General features: G+C 37.0%; 1 protein-coding gene across 2 annotated transcripts in view; it reads left to right on the plus strand.

The window, feature by feature from the left end:
* BBS9 (Bardet-Biedl syndrome 9) overlaps positions 1 to 20,694 on the plus strand; it is a 473,303-nt gene that overhangs the window by 266,453 nt on the left and 186,156 nt on the right. The window lies entirely within an intron of this gene.

Below are 20,694 nucleotides of genomic sequence, written 5' to 3' on the forward strand. Positions count from 1 at the left end.
TATGTCTCTGGTTCCCCATTGGTTTTGACCAACCCAGATCAAAGGGCTGGGAAAATAAACTCTTCTTCTTTATTGAAGGAGTAAAGGATTGTGGGCATTTTCACAATCTACCCTAAATTAGCATATAGTAATGGTAGCTCAGACGGTGAAGAATCTGCTTGCAATGTGGGAGACCTGGATTCAGTCCCTAGGTTGGGAAGACCCCCTGGAGGAGGGCATGGCAACCCATTCCAGTATTCTTGCCTAGAGAATCTGCATGGACAGAGGAGCCGATGCAGTCCATGGTGTTGCAAAGAGTTGGACATGACTGAATGACTAAGCACAGCACAAATTAGCAAAATGTTTTAAAAGCTAATTTTTGCAACTTTCCTAGCCTTTGAACTTAGGTTTTTCTATATTTTTTACTTTGAAACCTATATTTTTTTGGTTACTAAAATTTCGTTAATTCATAATCAGTGTGGTCTATGGATTCTAGAGATAATTTCTCCTGCAATTAGTTAGATTTAAGAAAACAGAACATCTGTGCTATTTTCAGGCTAGTGCCCAAATACTTGCCTATGTGCTAAGTTATAGTCAGCTGTTTTGGGGGTGGAATCTGTTATTTAGTCTCCTATAAGTCACCACCATAGTCCTGTCCAAGGTGGGCTTTATCTATGCAGTCACAGAACCCTGTGTTTGGTTTGAATGCTCTGTGGTAGCCATCTTGAAATTCTTAAGACTTTTTGAACATGAGGCCCCATATTTTCATTTTGCTCTGGGTCCCGCAAATAATGTAGGTTGTTGTTGCCCTGTTGGGATTTCTAATGAGAACAAGACAATTGGGAATTCAAATGTAGAGTATAATTCAAAGACTTACTGTTTTTATTACCACTACCCCAAAATCACTTGTAAGTTTCCTTAAAGATGAACAGGAAGGGATGTAGTGGGCTCCTCTGAATAGCTCAAAGGTTTTTTCTGGGACTGGCATCTTGGTTAACTGACAGTGAAGTGACAAGGGCTGTTGCATTTAAGGTTATCATCTTGCAATTAGTTGTATCTAAGCATGTTGAGGGTGGCAGCCTGTGGGCCATTGGCTTCAAGATGCACCATGAATAGTTATGAATTTTGATGTACAAAGAATTCAGCCAACAACTTTTCTCCCATTTTTAACTACAAGTTATTTCTTATATCTTGTATCTTTGATTGAATAGAACCCCCAAACCACATCACCACATTATAATTTTAGTAGCATGCCTTTCCTGTATAGTATCTACCTGTCATCATATCAGACTTCACTGGGGCATCTACCAACCCCTCTTTCCTGAGGTCATCCTACTGCTGAGGCAAGGAGAGAGGACTAGCGTGTTCACTCTGGAAAAGCATCTTGTGATTCTTACATGGGAAGGATCTGGTTTCCAATGAATGAGGCTTTTCCAGTTGCTCACCACAATTTCTATACCTTATTCTAGAATTCTGGAAGAAAAGTCTTGACTTTGTCAAAGAACTTTCACCTTTACTTTCAGCTTTAGAGACATAATGTTGAAAGAAAGTAACTATGTCAAGAGTTTCTTTTTTTCAGCAGTCAGAAACCTGTATTTCCTCATTTGGATAATTATAATACTGCTTTGTCAATCACCTGAATATATTTTTGGAAGACCTAAGAAAGAAAGTATGGGAAAGATGGGAAATTCGTGTTTAATGAGGATCTATTGAGTCTGAGGTACATTTCATTCATTTCATGTAACAGTCATCTTATGTGGGTGGCATTCTTATTTCCATTTTATGATTGAAGAACTTGAGACTTAAAGCAGGGTTAAACCACTTGCTCAGTGTTACACAGATATTAAATCATCTATTCCAAAGTCCATGCTTCTATTATTTCCAGGTGAGACATAGACATCATAGTTTTTCTTTAGCAAATCTGCAGTCAGGCTGATGAAAAAGGAGATTTGTGCAAATTTGTGCATATTTGTATATATTCATGGTGTGTATATGTATATATTCATGATCATTCAATATTCATTTTATATGTACCTATCAGAAAGTCACAAAATCTTCTGGAGAGCTCCCCAAAGTGTGTATTACATCTGAAACTTGTGTATAGAGGAAGAGGTGAGTTTGTTAATGTAACTAATGCTGAAGTTCAGTTTCTTGGCCATCAAATACCAGTACTTATTGCACTTGGCAGAAGAGCTTTGGAAAATAAGTTCTCTTTGATGTTGTAAAATTTTCACATGTATTTGTTTGTCAAAGCAGGACTGAATGGTTGAATTGAAATAGGGGAAATTTAGACTTACCCTATAGTTTGGCTTGTGTTTTAATGCTTTTATCTGTACTAAGATTTTTTTTTTTCCTCCACTTGAACACTAACCCTCTGTTCTAACAGAGGAAAAGTGTTTACTAAACTAAAAGTTTAATTGTGTCAGATGACATACATATAATGTAATGGCTGATAGTCATTAATGTTCTAGAAAGGTACTTGGCTGATTTTTCTGTTCTGCAAAACTGAGGCTGTATTAGGCACAATTTTAAACAGAGATCCTGTGGTTTCTAATTTGCATTTGTTACTTTTTCTGTGCTTAAGACTTCCTTCCATTCTGTTTATTTGTGTGGTATTGATATATAAAAATCATTTAAAGTCACGTAAAAATCTAAGAGCACTTTGGTCTGTGATTTTAAATGAGCATGATTTTGGCTGATAACACAAAGGAATATGTGATGAAACCATTCAGAGGCCTATTTGCCTCTTTGCATTGGCAAGTAAAAAACAGTATGCTGATAGACTGAGAAGGAAGTATCAGGGATTTGATGATGTGGCTGCATTTTTTCCTTACAACTATTTAGAAGCTAAGAAGTTCTTTCTCTTCCCAAGGAGATAGAATAAACAGATGATAAAGGGAGCAGAGAAACATGTAACCATATATTTGGGATGATTGGGAGAGCTAAGTTTGAAAAAAAATTAAAAGGATGAGATGTTAGTAAAAAGATGGAGTTTGCATATCTTCACCTCATAGTTCTGTCCTTGGATGTTTAAGAAAGTAGTTTGCAAAGAAAAAAGACATTCATCAAGTTGCTTATTTATGGTATTAATCATTTTTGTAAGAAATGGTAAATCAGCTTTCTGTAGTTGGAAAATGATCAGATAATTGTAGTACTCTCATTTGATGTGTCTTGGGCTTCCCTGGTGGCTCAGAGGTTAAAGCGTATGCCTGCAATGTGGGAGACCTGGGTTCGATCCCTGGGTCAGGAAGATCTCCTGGAGAAGGAAATGGCAACCCACTCCAGTATTCTTGCCTGGAGAATCCCTGGATGGAGGAGCCTGGTGGGCTACCGTCCATGGGGTCGCAGAGTCGGACACGACTGAGCGACTTCACTTTCACTTTCTTTTTCTTATCATTATTTTGTCTCATTATTTTAAGAACTGGAATAATGTGAAACATTTTTAAAAATTGAAAAAAGCAGACTAGTGTATGCTGCTGATGCTCAATTGTGTCTGACTCTTTATGACCCCATGGACTATATAGCCTGCCAGGTTCCTCTGCCCATGAAATTCTCCAGGCAAGAATACTGGACTTGGTTGCCATTTCCTTCTCCAGGGGCTCTTCCTAACCCAGGGATTGAATCTACATCTCCTATGTCTCTTGTATTGGCAGGTGGATTTTTTTTTTTTTACTGCTGAGCCACCTGGGAAGATTAATATATAATAACTTACAAATAGATGTAGCTATGATAGATGAGTATTGAAGTTGAAAATGATATACATTTGTTATATATGACTTTAAATTCTTAAATAACATTTAAGATATTTAAAATATTAATTATTGTGATCATAATTTGATAAGCACAGTTTTTTATCATATGTGAATGTACTTAATACTACTGAACTGTACACTTAAAATACTTAAGATGGTAAATTTTATGTTCTGTTTTACCACAATTCATAAAATAATAACTTTTTGAAAAATTAGTTGTGAGAAACTCCTGATCTTCATTGGTTTTCTGAGGGAAGTATTTTCTCTCTCCTGTATATACCTTATAAGTTTATTTCTCCAATCTCCTCATGTGTAGAACTTTTGAGTTATCTTGACATATATGAGTTAGTTTATTCCTATTCACTTAAAAGAGAACAATTAGATAACTGGATGGTATACTTGAGTGAATATATGAGTAAGGATGGGCATTATCTTGCTCTGACTGTGACCTCACCAGTTCCTCAGCTAAACTGGAGAACCTTACAGAGCTCTTTCAAAAATGATGCCAATTTTTCCTCATCCGGGTCAGAGTGCAATCTGGAATGTAAATCCAAAGTGTGTTTCTTTTAAGTACATCACTGATGTATTCAATATATGTGTGTGGCTATATTCATTGGAAGGACTGATGCTGAAGCTGAAGCTCTAAAACTTTAGTTACCTGATTGGAAAAGACCTTGATGCTGGGAAAGATTGAGGGCAGGAGAAGAAAGGGGCAATAGAGGATGAGATGGTTGGATGGCATCACTGACTCAATGGACATGAGTTTGAGCAATCTCCAGGAGATAGTGAAGGACAAGGAAGCCTGGTGTGCTGCAGTCTATGGGGTCACAAAGAGTCAGACATGACTGAGCCACTGAACAACAACAGCAGTTACTGTGTTAAAAAGCAAAATGAAACGAGTAAACTTAATTTTGATAATGTGTTTTATTTAACCCTACATACCTAAAGTATGAGTTTGAACAAGCTCTGGGAGATGGTAAAGGACAGGGAAGCCTGGTGTGCTGCAGTCCACGGGGTCACAAAGAGTTGGACATGACTGAGTGAACGGCAAACAACAACGATCTAAAATATTATAACTTCAACATAAGCAAATAAAAATTATTAATGATATTTAATATTTTTTCACAGTAAGTCTTTAAAACATGGTTTATTTTACCCTTGCAGCACATTTCAAGTGCTGAATATCCACATGTGGCTAATGACTACCTTAGTGAACATTACAGTTCTAGCTACAGATAATTGTCAACTCAATTTTACCTTGTTTCTTATAATGTCTCTTTTCTTGATTTTTTTTTTCCTCCTTCAGTCCCTCTAAATTCTTGTTCTTGATAAGACTATCGTTGGCCATTGATTTTCACTCACATGATGTGAATAGTAGGTAGTGGGAAACACTAAGACTACCAGGAACCTTTGTTTGCATAAACCATGACTTCAGGTATTGTTTTTTAAAAAAAGCATCAAATTTTGTGTCAATAGATTTGGGCCCCAGTTCCAGCTCTCTCTGACTCTTTGACTTTGGGTGTGTGACAGCCTCTCTAAGCCTTCGCTTCTTCACTTTCATCTTTGGACTTCCTTAGGACCTTTTTGAGCAGCATCCAGCATGGGGCTTATCTTCTAGTAAAATTGTCAATAAATATTTATTGTGCTGTATAATGATTAGGACAAGGGATTTAGAATCTTTACGTTTCTATCAGTACAGACTTTCAGAAACAAACGGGACCTTTTTGGGTCATCTAGTGCCAGCCCTTAGACTGGGATATGGTTGTTAGCCCGTCGTTTGGTGGATGCTAATGCTAGTGATTTAAGTTACAGGGCTTTGTGAGACTGAATTAGTTTTCAAAAAAATCTGTAAGTGCAAAGTATTGTTATAAATTAGAGCTACGCTTCCCTGGATTTAGGTATATAATGCTAATTGACATTAATGGGGATTGTACATAAACCAAGGGGAGAACAGACCTATTAGTGTATTAAAAACATTCTACTTCTAATATCCGTCTGGTATGCTTTATTTCCCTGGGGCATATGCATTAAAAAAAAATAAATGCATACTTTTTTATCTTCATGTTGTTCAATCAGTATTGGAGTTTTCTGCTGGCTAGTGTTGGTTTAAACATCTCCCTAGATTATAAATTCAGTATTAGGGTTTTATTTTGGCAAACTTACCAGATTCAGAAATGTGATATTCATCTGCATTCCAAACTAAAAGTTATCAGGGGTACTCTCTTGTGCTGAAATTTCATTCTATTTGTTGTTTGATCTTTTGAAAAAAAATTAGTCCTTTGACATACACTCAGAAGCAAGATGTTTCTAATATTACAATAAAACGATTAATGGCTCCATTATAAGGAAATGAAAATCTTATCTTTTTGTGTCAGTGATGAGAGAAAAATATATAAGTGCCCTCCAATTATCTGTAATTGTATGAGGTTTTCTTTCATTTATGTTATCTCTCTTCCTGTTTAATCCCATTTACCACAATTATTCCTTTTGTATTAGTTTTCTCTAAATGGAGTTCTGAATGGTTTGAATTGTGAATTGACAATGATCACAATCTTTACAACCCTTCCTCCCTCTCCACCTTCTTCTCTTCCTTGCCTTTCTCTTTGAATAAAGGAATACAAATACAGTTTCCTGGAGAGATTATTTTATGCATTTAGGAAAAGGAAGATGATGTATGGCCTTTGTAAGAGTGTCTATGAACAACTGAATAACTAAATCATTCCGATATGTTTCTCTGTATATTAATAATTAGAGGTCTGATAGTTCTCTGAAAGTCTGAAATGTAACCAAGGATAAATTGAGGTGTTATATTTTTAAAAAGATAAGAAACTGGGCTTCCCTAATTGTTCAGTGGTAAAGTATCCAGCTGCCAATGCTGGAGACTTAGGTTCCATCCCTGATTTGGGAAGCTCACACATGGCAAGGAGCAGCTAAGCCTGTGTGCCACAGCTATTGAGCCTGTGCTCCAGAGCCCACTTGCCACAGCTGCTGAAACCTATGAGCCCTAGAGCCTGTGCTCTGCAACAAGAGAAGCCACTGCAAGGAGAAGCCTGTTCACCACAACTGGAGAGTAGCCCCTGCTTGCCGCCACTAGAGGAAAGCCTGCGGAGCAACAAGACCCAGCACAGCCAAAATATAAAAGACAGAGACCTAACTGTATGTCTAGGAGCAGGGTAATAATAGGCAAAAGCAGTTTCATCTAATTAAAAGGGATGAATTTTGAACATTGGACTTTAAATGGATTTAAATACATTATCACTTTACCTGGGAATCATTAATAAAATGTTGTACAGTAAAATCGGCAGGCATTTATCATCATTATTTTACCTGATGGATCAACTCATATTGTTGTTTTTAAATTTCCTTTTATATGATTTCTAAATCTCTTATAGCAGGATAATAGATTTCAGGAAAATCAAACCACTTTTCCCACCCAAGTATTAGTTCTTTGCCTCCCTTTATCCCCATCTAAGACTGGCTTCTGGACAGCAGTTAATATTCTTGTTCCATTGGTTTTCCAGTTAGAAAGACGGGCTCAGAGGTCATATTCTTGGCGTTGTTTTTCCCATGGAAGTGACAGATTTTCACAGGGCCATCTACCTCCGTCTTTTATCTTACTTTCGTGATTCAAGGTAAAGATGTGTAAGAGAATTGGCTCTTGCTAAGCTGAGGCCGTGGACTCAAGGACGCTAAAGGAAACCGCAAGGTCCTGGTACTTATAGTCTAATGTTGATTACCTGTCTGACACATTAGATAAGATTGATCTTCTAAATGTAATTATCTGTAGTTTTTCTTTGTTTGTTTTTGTCCTATCTCATTCTTTAGGGCATCACTGTTGTCTACCCAATCAAGAAGTAAGAGACTTCTTACTCAAATGTCTCTGAAGAGTGGAACTCAACGCCTTCCTGTCTTAACTCCTACTTCTGCAAAACCTACATGCCAGTCAAACTAGCATAACCTTTTAAACAAAAGCTCTATTGATGTATAATTTGCATAGTATAAAATTCACCAGTTGTACATATACCATTTGATAATTTTTAGTAAATTTATACAGTTGAGCAGCTCTCCCTCACCACAACCCAATTTTAGAATGTTACCACTATACCTAAAAGCTCCCTTGTGCCCATTAACACTTAATCCCCTTTCCCAACCCTAATGCCAGGAAATTACTGTCTCTTCAAGTTGACCTTTTCTGGGTATTTCACATAAACAGAATAACACAGTCTTTTGGATTTTTTTTTTTAACTTAACATCTGCTTTTGAGGTTCATCCATATATAGTAGTACGTTGTTGGAGCTTGTTCCTTTTTATTGCTGAATAGTATTCCACTATATGGATATACCACAATTTGTTTTTTATCAGTTGATAGATATTTGGATTGTTTTCAGTTTGACCAACACATGAATAATGCTACTGTGAACATTCATGTATATGTCTTTATGTGAACACATGTTTTCTTTTGGTAGATTATTAGGAGTAGAATTGCAAGGTCATATGGTAAATTTATGTTTCTTTCAATGAAATTCACAAACTGTTTTCCTCAGGATTGTGTTGTATCATTTTATATTTCTACCAGCAGTGTATGAGGGTTCAACTTTTTCCACATGGTCACCAACACGTTTTATTCTTTCAGCTATAGGCATTCCAGTGGGTATCTCATTATGATTTTAATTTGCATTCTTCCTAATGACTAGTGACTTGGGCATTTTTTCGTTTGTTTATTAAGCTATTCTCTTTTGATCAAACTTACCCTATACATTTCTTCCATTTTGCCTGTGCTTATACTATTCTCACTGCCTGAACCTTACCTTTTATTGATCCATTTTCTTTCTGGAAGCTTCCTACAAAGTATGTCTTCTTTTTTAAAGTATTCCTTTATTTCTTCCTGCCACTTCCAGTTATCTGTGATCTCTCCTTCCTTTAAACCTCAGGAGCACTATGATTAAGCCTCTGATGTAACATCTACTTATATTTTTCTGCCTGATACCATAATTACTTGAGTGTTTGCTTTTTTTCTCCTAATGATCTGTAAACTCTTGGATGACTGGTATAGTTTTTTTTACTTACCTATCAGTGCACAAAACAGTGACATACTGGGGTGAGTACTGCATGAATGTTTGCCAGATAGACTTGTAGATGTTAAAGAAGAGAGGCTTCTTTAGTTAGTAATAAAGGCAGATAGTCTAAGTGGGCTCAGTTTCAGTCTGCATTAGCTACAGCCAGAATGCTTCCTCTCACTTTGCAAGGATTAATCTTCAATTTATTTTCATGTTCCTTGGGCTCTTTAGGGCATGGTTTCCAGTCCTGATAATCTCAACTGATTTATCCTCTATGCCTACAAGTCCCTGGTTACAGTCTTTCCTTTTCTTTGGGAAACCAACATCAGAACATTGTCTCTGTTCATGCTGTCACTTGAAATTCATGGCTCAAAGCTTATTTGCATAAAATCCTATCTCACCCTGGTCAGTCACCTCTCTCATTTCTCTTAGTCAGCAATCTTGAGCCGACTACTCATGGTCTATATGATTTCTCTTATGGAACTTTCTGATGTTTACTTATGTATAAAACTATATGTTAGAACTATGAGGAGAGGAGTGATAAAAATTAACCAGAGGTAGTCTCTACTTGTTGACGTATTGATTGCACACACCACTTGTTTGTTGTTTGAGCCCTGAGGATAGAGTAGAAAACAGATCTGAGGACCGAACCTGGTGGTCCTCCAACGCTTAAGTTCTATTAAGTACTGTTTGTTCCTCCAGTGAACAGTCTAGACAAAAGTGCTATTTAAAATTCTTTTGTCTACTTTTAAAATACATTGGAGAAGGAAATGGCAACCCACTCCAGTATTCTTGCCTGGAGAATCCCCTGGACGGAGGAGCCTGGTAGGCTATAGTCCACAGGGTCGCAAAGAGTCGGACACGACTGAGCGACTTCACCTTCACCTTTAAACTACATATAATTTGACTTGCTTTCTATCAGATTTTGAGGTACCATTTTCTGTTTCTTTGTTTTCCTGATTGTAATAGCCCTGTTGACGTCTAATTTACTAACTCTAGAGGTTTAGCAAACAGATCACCAAGTTTGTTTGTTTGACACATAGTTAAGACTAGTGAGTACTAAACAGGGGCCTAAAGTTCTTATCTGTGGTTTCTGTGAATGTGTTTTAGGCCATGAGCTTTATTTATGAATCCATTTTAGGAGTTCAGGTGTGTTCTCCCCATACTTTCTCTACCCGCTTATAATTCTTACTGCTTTGGATGGATGACATTACTGGAGAATTGACATCTAGGTAGCTGATATTTTACTGAATGTACATGTCTTCCCATGTTTCTGTATGCATACATACATTCTTTTAGTTTGTTACAAAGATTTTCACCCTTCAAAAATGAAGTGAAAGCAATTTCTAAAGTTAGACACCATGTGATGCACCTCTATTTCCAGAATGATGTTCTGTGGTGTTTCTGGATAAATACATATCAATTGCTCTAAATAGTCCTAGCCATATAAAAATATGCCATGTTGAGTAACATAGCATTAATATAAAACTTTACATTTATTTATTTGACACAAGATGGATTAAGTTATAACATCCTAGAATGATTGATATATATGCTGTGCTAACCAAGTTTCACTCTTGGGAATTTCTTCTTCCACTTGTGAAGAGCTTCTACTGATTTAAAATGAATTAAATCTTTTCTTTTTGATGCCACCCATGCTTAGAATATTTCCCTTGAAGTTAATGGATCCATGTAGATAAATAATCTGGCTTAGAATATCTGAATTGCTTTTAAACTCCAGGCAAGCTAAAGGCAATATTTGGTGATGAAACTGTTTTTTGTTTGTAACTTTTGGGTAGAGTGAAGTGATTTAGAGATGGCCTCTGACATTAGTACCATTTAGGTAGTTTGAAACATCACATATTTTAAAAAAGACTTGTGTTGGCATGTTTTTAATTTAGGAAAGAAGATAAAATTATATAAGAAGTTAAATTTAGATTGTGCACATGTATCAGCAGACCACAGAAGAATTTAAATTTTTCCTTTAAAAAAAATCTGCTTTATATACCTCTAGTATAATGAAGGCCCTATGTATACATAAGGGAATAATTAAATACAGAAATGCAGCCTACTTGTTAGCCAGAAAGGATGCCTGGAACATGTGGATAAGCTTGGATATTTGTCTAATGGTAATTGGAATATTGGTTTTTGGTTGAAGATGCCAAATCTTCAGAAAAGTAATTGGATTTAGCTTCCTATTTAACAAACTGCTTCTAATCCCTGAAGTATCCCACATCCGAAACTAATTTTTCTTGATTGTATCAAGTTTAGTCATCAAGTTTAGTCATGAACAGAACAGGGTTGACATAGTTTTTTAATATTTAAAATATTTCTTGACAAGGTCTCAACACTGCTGCTTGTCCACAAATCTTATTGTTAGGTTCACTAATGACATGAAATCTTGTGTTCTATGGAACCTAGTTTTTCAACTTAGTGAAACTATCTTCTTAAAATAAACCAATTTATTCTCTTTCCCTATACATTTAAAATTAAACTTAGATTTTGATCAGATTTCAAGAAATAACACAAAGTGGTGTATTTCTTACTGGTTTTCATGTGTGCTTTTATTAGATGTGTGCTTAAGTTAACTTCTTTAGATTCAGCCTAGGAAATGTGTTTAGCGGTGATTCTTGATTCTCAGAAGCATTATTCGATATATAAATGTTTACTGTGTTGTGTCAAAGTATTTATAAGTAGTTAAAAATTTCTTAGAAAGTGTAGCCTATTTGATCATTAAAATTCAGAGATTAAGAGATTCAGTTTAAGGGATTATTGTATCAATAGTTATTGAGCAACTACTATTTATAGGTTTCTTTAAATATGATTGAAAGAGTTGTATAAAGGTGTTTATGATATGGTTTACTATCATGAGGGCTTCCTTGGTGGCTCAACAGGTAAGGAATCTGCCCACAACACAGGAGACAGGAGTTTGATCCCTGGGTCGGGAAGATCCCCTGGAGGAGGGCATAGCAACCCACTCCAGTATTCTTGCCTGGAGCCTGGCGGGCTACAGTCCATAGGGTTGCAAAGAGTCGGTCACAACTGAGCATGCTTCTGTCTCTCTGTGTGTATTTCTGCTCAGTTTTGGGCTTCCCTGGTGACTTAGCTGGTAAAGAATCCGCCTGCAATTCAGGAGACCTGGGTTCGATCCCTGAGTTGGGAAGATCCCCTGGAGAAGGAAGTGGCAACCCATTCCAGTATCTTGCCCATTCCAGTATCTTGTCCCATGGACAGAGGAGTTTGGCAGGCTACAGTCCATGGAGTTGCAACAGTGGGCATGACTGAGTGACTAATCACAACAACATCATATAACCATGAGGGGCATGATATATTTATATTGGTGATAATTATAGAGATAGACTAATATTGCCTTCTGGTTTAGTCTTTTGCCATTGAAGATGATTAATTCACTTTAATATTTGAAAAGATAAAATGGTGCCTCAAGTGAAATATGAGCAGATGCATTATACGTAGCTTTTAATTAAAATATATTATGAAAATGATGAAATTATCTTAACAGATATTAAGATTAATAGGAGCTATATAGCTCAACAATATTCTATTCTAACAATTATTCTAATATGTATTTTGTTTTGTGACCCATCTTATTTGGAATAAATTTAAAGCCATGCTTCCCTGTAATTTTTATTCTAGCAGATGATTACTGTACATTTCAACTGAAAGAAATTTTCTGTCTGTTTTTAGTTTGTCTTCAGAGTAGAATTAATGGCCAGACTGAACATTGTTCAATTCTATGCCCCATTACCTGCAACAGACCCTAGGATGGCATGAAGTAGGTACTTAGTACATATTTGGTGAATGTGATGGTCCTGCCTCCAGGGCAGTTTGCCTTTCTTCACAGAGCTTCTGAAAACATGCCTCTGTCTCTGCCAATAATTTTTCTGGGTCCAGAATATTATTTAGCTAAAAAGATATGCACTTTGGGTTTCCCTGGTGGCTCTGTTAGTACAGAATCTGCCTGCAATGAGGGAGACCTGGGATTGATCCTGGGGTTGAGCAGATCCCTTGGAGAAAGGCATGGCAACCCACTCTAGTGTTCTTACCTGGAGAATCCCCATAGGCAGAGGAGTCTGGTGGGTTACAGTCCATGGACTCGCAAGGAGTCAGACACACCTGAGTGACTAAGCACACATATGCACTTTATAACTTGTATATTTTAGACCTACATTTATCATTCCCACTCCTAGAGTTGACCAGCATTGCAGGTACTACAGGCAATGCTATTAATCCTCCTTTGCTATGATTGTGTTAACTATTGAGTTGTTTCGGGACTCTGTTTTGTCACTGTGGAATTTTTATGATCCCTTTGTGTTTAAGAAGCAATTATCATCTTGAAATAAGGACAAGTTCCATCATCTTTCTAGTGTTAACTTGCAAGTGTCTGAAAGGTTTATGCTGTATATTATTTGAGGTAAATTATTTTTTACATGCCAGTTAGGTTTACAGTTCTCTTTTAAACATATTTTTTCATGAGCCTGCATTGTAGGGTCAGATGAGGTACTTTATCTGTCCAAATTTTGGTTTCTTGTTTGATAGTCCTCTCCTTGAATTTGGTTTTTCTTTTTAAAATAAAAAAATTTTCTATAAAATGCTGAAAGCTGGTGACTGAAATCTTTGATATTATTTAATGTGGAATGTTAGGTAATTATTGGATACCTGGGACCTAGAAAAAGAATCAATTCATTTTTTTTGCTGAGTTAGTTTTTCTGACTCCTTACAATCAACACTAGGTTATGAGTTAAATGGTCCAATCAAGTACTGGTCCAGATAAAATATGTTTCAATAGTAAGTGTGTGAGAAACCAGGTATTCTTACAATTCTTGGATGCCTGAGAAACCTTATAGGCTCGCTTCTATTCTCAGCCGTTATAACTTCCAGCTTTGTCAAGGTGGAAACTGTATTGGAACCATGAATGATGATTTACTTAACCATGATCTTATTAAGACTTTGGTTGAGTTTAATATTTTGTATTGAACATCACTTTGTTTTCTTAATAAAAGTTTCTTTTCTTAAGATAGATGTCCACAATAGTAATTACCAGGTCAAAAATAGGAATTCTTAAAGACTTTTAGTGAAATGACCAAATCATTGCTAATTTTATGAGTTGATAGTGCCACCAGAAGCAGAGAAAGAGCAAGGGCGATTTTTAAATCATTCCCTGACAACACCTTCACTGGAAAGTACATTGACAATAGAGTGCCTTACAGGGAATTGCCAAAAGAATGTGTCCACATTGTCCTGTCTTAGAAGACCACCCAGCCCAGTTGTATATGGAAAGAGTTGTATATGGAAACAACTATGGAATACTTTAGCATGAATAGCTAAAGGTAGGGGTCAGCCATTGACCCCTTGCTTATGATGAATTAAAAAACCAAACCAAACAAAAACTCAGCTTCCAAAAAAGAGTGGACTGAAAAGGGGGCAGCATGTGAGTGCCTCTGTAGTCTTATTTTATTTGGGGATTTAGATAAATTAGTAGCAATTTCTTTGACTGCTTCAGACCAACAAATATACAGGAGAAAAAAGGGGAAATGACTATAAAAGGTGGTAAACAATGATTGACTTTTGAGTGGATTATATAGTGAAATGAGCTCAAATTTCCTTTTTCATGGAAAAAGAAAATTTTTACAAAAGATTCTTTCAGAACAATCAAATACTTTCATTTTGTGTACTTAAATTTTTTAAAAATACATTTAATATTATCAATATAGAAAATTCATAAAATTCAAACATGCAACACACAAAAATGAAAATGAAAAATGCTCGTAATTCTCTGTATTCTTCTTTCTCTTTGTATGTATACATGTGTGTATTATTTTAAAAATTGGGCTGATTATATAAAAGATATGTTTGTAGTCCTATTTTTTCCACCTCAGTTTCATCTCAGGATTATTTTTCATGTCATTTGTTGTTGTTGTTCAGTCTCTTAGTCATGTCTGAATCTTTGCAACCCCATGGACTGCAGCACACCAGGCTTCCCTTCTTGTCCTTCACCATCTACCGGACCTTGCTCAAACCTATGTCTATTGAGTCAGTGATGCCATCCAATCATCTCATCCTCTGTCATCCCCTTCTTCACCTGCCTTCAGTCTTTCCCAGCATCAGGGTCTTTTCTAATGAGTCAGCTCTTGGCATCAGGTGGCCATTTATTTTTATGTCATTATAAATATTATTATAACATCTTATTCGATGCTACATAGTGTGGGTATGTCAAAATTTCATTTATCCAGTTTTCTAGTGTTGGATTATTTGGTTGCTTTGATGACCTTGTTTCTATAAATAATGCTGCAGTGAATACCTTTGAGGGTAAAATCTGATGTATTCATGGTCATTTCCTGAGGATAAATTTCTGCCTGTGGAATTGCTGGGCCAAGGTTCATGTGTATTTGTAAAGGCTTCTAATACATGCTTTCCTTCCGAAGCGCTGTTATCAGTTTACTCTCTGTTCAGCAGCACATAAGAAAATTTACTTCTCGGCATCTCTGTCAACATTGGGAAATAACATGAAAAAAAAAAAAAACAAAAAGAATTTTTGCCAATTTTATAGATGAAAATGGTGTCCTTTAATTTTAGTTTGAGTTTGTGGTATTGTGAGGCCTTGGTCCTGATCTCTGTTAACACTCAGAATGTGCTGATTCTTCTTTCATGTCTAATGTTGGATGTGGAAATTAAAGTGCAGGACTCCCATCCAATTCTCAGTTTCTAAGTGGCTTCATCTAGCTTGTTTCTGGGCCTCATGGTGATATCTTTTATTACATGTGCTTTCTGAACTCAAAGAATATGGGAGTAACTATGGTTCTCAGCTTGTATTACTCCTAGATTTCTTCCTGCTCTTGGTGCTTACCCATAGCACTTTTTTTTTTTTTTAAAATTTTAAGATCTTTAATTCTTACATGCATTCCCAAACATGAACCCCCCTCCCACCTCCCTCCCCATAACATCTCTCTGGGTCATCCCCATGCACCAGCTCCAAGCATGCTGTATCCTGCATCAGACATAGACTGGCGATGATAGTATACATGTTAGAATTCTTACATGATAGTATACATGTTAGAATGTCATTCTCCCAAATCATCCCACCCTCTCCCTCTCCCTCTGAGTCCAAAAGTCCATTATACACATCTGTGTCTCTTTCCCTGTCTTGCATACAGGGTCGTCATTGCCATCTTCCTAAATTCCATATATATGTGTTAGTATACTGTATTGGTGTTTTTCTTTCTGGCTTACTTCACTCTGTATAATCGGCTCCAGTTTCATCCATCTCATCAGAACTGATTCAAATGAATTCTTTTTAACGGCTGAGTAATACTCCATTGTGTATATGTACCACAGCTTTCTTATCCATTCATCTGCTGATGGACATCTAGGTTGTTTCCATGTCCTGGCTATTATAAACAGTGCTGCGATGAACATTGGGGCACATGTGTCTCTTTCAATTCTGGTTTCCTCGGTGTGTATGCCCAGCAGTGGGATTGCTGGGTCATAAGGTAGTTCTATTTGCAATTTTTTAAGGAATCTCCACACTATTCTCCATAGTGGCTGTACTAGTTTGCATTCCCACCAACAGTGTAGGAGGGTTCCCTTTTCTCCACACCCTCTCCAGCATTTATTGCTTGCAGATTTTTGGATCGCAGCCATTCTGACTGGTATGAAGTGGTACCTCATTGTGGTTTTGATTTGCATTTCTCTAATAATGAGTGATGTTGAGCATCTTTTCATGTGTTTGTTAGCCATCCGTATGTCTTCTTTGGAGAAATGTCTATTTAGTTTTAATGGAACATTTTACAGAACATATTTTTACTTCAAATTCTAACTCTAAGTCTTTCCCTGTCTCAGATTTAGCCTTAAGTTTCGTCTCCCTTCCTCTTACTCCAAGAAGCCCACCACCACAGTCACTTGTTTTCCAAAGTGGTTTCCGTGGGACCCTAAGATCTCAGTGGGCAGTCGAGATAAAGGGTGAGAGGTCAGCCTTCATTCCGGGTTGCCTCCATTTTCTCTTTTATTTTCTAGGTATTGGGCTTCACTTAGGGTTTCAATTTTTTAAAAGGTTGAAAGCATTGCCCTAGTTATTCAGGTTTTTCCAAGTTAGAGGGGGCCTTTGGAGCTGCCTGTTCAGCTTCCTGCTCATTGCATCACTGATTTACAGCCTTTGTAGTTTTGCTTGAAAACTCCCAAGGAAGCAGAGTGCTCACCCTCACTTTCCTCTCTCTGTTGCCTTTCGGAAGGAACAACTTAGGAATAAATCATACTCGTCTCCTTGATCAGACGTTAAAATTGGCTCACACAGTATTTTTCATTGACACGTTTATTAGTTGCCAAAATTAAAAGCCAAGAAACTTTACATATAAAAAATTGGCTTTTGATTTCTCTTGGGAAATCAGAAGTCCTAGCCACACCGGGCTTGCGCTCGCCCGTGATGCCTGTCTGGCTGTTTTCATGCTTGGTAACCTTTGCCAGTGGTGTTACAGTTTCCTGACACTGAAACAGAGGGTCTGTTACCATTTTTCATCAAGTTTGTGCTGACGTTTTTTTTTTTTTCATGTTATAAACTTGAGAAGGAATTTTTTTTTTTTTTTTGCCTACATTTGTAAAAACTGGAAAAATGGATGGTAGACGGAGAAATTATATATACTTTAGGGTTCAAAACACTATACAGATTAGTACAGATCCCAGGTGCCTGATAAAAGATACTGCCTGAACATTATAGTCATTCTTTTACTCAGCAAATATCACTTGAGTGCCTGATGTGTACAAAGTCACCCTTCTAGTCATCAGGACCTCAGTAGTTCACAAGATAGTCATGTTTTCCACTGTTATGGAGCTTACAGTCTGCTGGGGTTTTCTGTGTTATTCCAAACCCATACCTTATTAACATTTAACAGGTGTAAATGGCCATTTCAAATCAGTCAGAGACAGTGGAGGAGGTGGCCAGTTATATCCTTTTAGTGAGAAAAAAAAGCACCCCCAAAACAAAACAAAAACGCACCGAGACCCCATTATCCCTTTTCCTTTTATCTGAATAGAAAGGAGTGGGGGCATTTGCTTCCTTGGTACTTCTAGGTTTCCTTTGAAGCAAATCTGTCATTTGTCTACAGTTGCTTAATATTTATTAGGGACACTGGGCAGGGGATTTGGGGAGGGTCCCAAAATATGTTAGAAATGGTTGGTCTCCTTGAGTTTCAGTCTAGTGTGGGAGGTGAGATATGCACCCCAACAGCTGTAACAGACACCATGTTTTAACAGTTTCTGTAGTTGTTAGATCTCGGGTGTAATCCACAAAACTGTTTTAAACTTTATTGAGAATAGTATACTAACCTCCCCCTCCCCCCCCCGCCGCCCATAGGTCGGTTATTTTGTACTCATTTTTTAATTTCAAGTGTATACTGGTTCAGTTCCATTTTGGCACATGATGGGCTAGAAGAATCTTTTGAGGACTGGTTAGTGAAATAAACACAATTTATAGTATTATCTCACTGGGGAAATTCCTTCGGTGGGTTTAAATTCCCTACTAATAAACACATTTTAGGAATGTTGTAATTAATTTTAGTTGGATACATCCCAGTTTTAGAATTTCATATTCTTAGATTCATGGCATTGCAACAGACCTTAGTCATCTAGTCCACCTTTCTACTGGGTGTTGAAATTCTTTCTTTTAATCTAAGATTGCACTAGCAAATAATTTTCATCTCCTATGCCAATTCCATGGTGATAGCTGCCTAAAATGCTGAGTTGAGAAGGAGTCTGAGATTTTATTTGGGCTCTAAGGCTAAAGTTTCCATAACTGTTTCGCAGAGTTTGTTAGAGACATGAAGTTAAGAATGTTTTAATATATGCCTGAATATATGAAGGAGTTTTTTCTGGCTTATCAGAATATTTGACTTTCAGCCTTTAGATAATGAAATCTTGGTGCCATTTTCTCTTTCCAATGGCCAATCTTTCATTCAACCAGGTTTTTAGAAACTTCACCAAAGCATTTACGCACAAAAAAGAGAGCATATGAGAGATGGAAAAGGGTTTTCTACTGACCTGTCTTGTTCACATTCTGAGTTTGGGCACTCCGAACTGAAGCCTGATTGAGACTATCTGTGGCAGTGTGTGCAGCTACTAGGTTCTGGGTCCTGTGGGCATAGGACAGGGACTATAGATAGGGACAGGGACCATATCTATCTTGTTCACTATCAAGTAGATTGCCTGGCATATGATAGGTGCCTCAGAGTATATAGAGTGAATTAATGAAAAAAGCCCCTGACATCTTTGGAGGAAATTTACGATTAGCTCTTAGCCTTTTTCAGAGTCACATGCTGTTGGCTCTCTGTATGCTTAAGCAGGTTTTGATTACAAATGTGACCAGCAGAAGGACAATGAATATATTTTGGCCCTGATAATGAGGAGTAAGAATTGATCATGTCATTGACCCTCTCCCTGGAGAGATAGACTGTGTGGCCAGTGTGGCACGATGATTTCTTGCAGTGTAATTCTTAAACTTGGATGTGTATTCCATTTCTCTGTTGTCAAGCTCTGGAGCTAGGTCATGGGGGTCTTTTCACAGTATAAACCATTTTTGGTCAGTTAATTGGATGAAAACAAAAGCTGGCCCTGTGCCCTGTGGTTTTTGCTTTACAAGCAAGAGGCTCAGATTGAACTGCAAGCTCTTTTCGTCTGGACTGGAATGTTGTGGTGGCTCTGCCCCTGTGGAGAGAGCTGGGTTTAGAGCATCTTGTAGCCACCTTCCCGGTTAACTTATTAGGAGAGAAGGTAACCTTGCAAAGAAGCCTTTCCCAGCCTAGGGAAGTGTGGTTAAGAGAGTCTGAAAAATTACTAACAAAATTCCTTAAAGGGTTTTGATCTTTCTCCTGCCTTTAAAAAGAAACGACACACAAAACATGCCAGTCAGATGGCAGTATCCAGTCTTTCATGTCACAATGTGTCCATTTACTACAGCATTTAGTAGGCCAATGACGGCTTTAGCTTAAAGTAGTTAACAAGCATACCTTGCAGTGTTACTTTTATTTTCTGCTCCCTGTAGCACTTAACAAAATCCCATTATGCAATTGGGTATTATTACATGTTAAAAAGTTAATTTGTTCTGCATTCCATTAAAATTGCACTTTTTTTTTTCATGTGCATTGGTCCTTACATCTTGTTTAAAGCCTATAATTTAAGCTCACACCATAGTAAAGTCTTAGGTAACCTTTTGCCCTTGCTACCTTAATTATTCTCATCACATACATTTCAGGAGGATTGTGGCAATGGGTTAACTATTTTGTTAGTTAATGAAAATATCTATCATTTTAAAAGCAAAGTGTGGACTTGGAGTTTTAATTAGAATTGCATATCAGTAAGGAAATAAAATGTACATTTTATTGAGGAAGGTAGACTTTAAAAAGCATTACTTGCATTCTTTTTGAGATAACTATGCTTGGGTAAGGCCAGTTGATTAAACAATTGATGGAGATGGAGAATCTATTTCCATTTAAAATATTAAAGCATTTACTTTTAAAATGTAATAACTTTCCATTTTAATTCATTGTCCCCTTGTATAAATATGCTTAGAGGCTACAGTATAGCAAAAAAGTGAAACCAGATCCAAATGGTGGTATGGTAAAAATAAACTTAATTATTTGACTCAAAGGTGTTAGGTAATTTTTTTTCTAACTTGTAGTGAATAAATAAAAAATAATTTTAGGGATTGAAATTTCCTGAAACCATGCTAAATATTTTAATAGCTCTTGGTGCTTTATTTGGCCTACTTTTATTTGATAGCCAGTATACATGGCTTGGTCTTCCCTGGTGGCTCAGATGGTAAAGAATCCACCTGCAATGCAGGAGACCTGGATTCAATCCCTAGGTCCAGAAGATCCCCTGGAGAAGGGAATGGCAACCCA

Source organism: Capra hircus, chromosome 4, assembly GCF_001704415.2.
Source record: "Capra hircus breed San Clemente chromosome 4, ASM170441v1, whole genome shotgun sequence".
In the NCBI taxonomy this organism is placed as follows: Eukaryota; Metazoa; Chordata; class Mammalia; order Artiodactyla; family Bovidae; genus Capra; species Capra hircus.